Here is a 588-nt window from a genome sequence, read left to right as displayed (position 1 = left end):
AATAAATAAAAGAATAATTTTAGAATAATACTACACATTCAAATTTTTTTGTTAATTAAATTTAACTAAATTAAACAATAAAATTTAAAATAATACTAGCCATAACTAATAAACTTAGAATAATGCTAATCATAACTAATTTTTATTATGTTAGACTAACTCAATTAAATTTGATTAACAAAAAAAATTAAATATGTAGCATTACTCATCATTTTAACATGCAAAATATGGCATATGGCATAGTTAAAAAATGGTAACCAATCACTTAACAAGAATTCAATTCTGCACGGGTTTTATTAATTTATTTATTTAAAAAATTAAAACACTTTGTCCCTATTTTATTTTGGAAAATGTTTTTGGTACAAGTAAGACATTAACTTTCTTTCTGGTTTGGCCAAAAAGAATAAATATAGAACCTAGGAATTTTTTTTCTTTATTATCAAAATACTGTTTAGAAATAAATTTTTATACTTGATTCTAAAAAGCTTTTCTTTTATTCGTTTGGCCAAAAAATGCAAAGATAAGTTTTATCAAAAATAAGGTTTATTCTAATTTTTTTTATATGCATTTTTTTTGTCTTTCTTTTTA

Source organism: Arachis ipaensis, chromosome B06 (genome assembly GCF_000816755.2).
Source record: "Arachis ipaensis cultivar K30076 chromosome B06, Araip1.1, whole genome shotgun sequence".
Lineage (NCBI taxonomy): Eukaryota > Viridiplantae > Streptophyta > Magnoliopsida > Fabales > Fabaceae > Arachis > Arachis ipaensis.
This window is presented reverse-complemented; position numbering follows the sequence as displayed.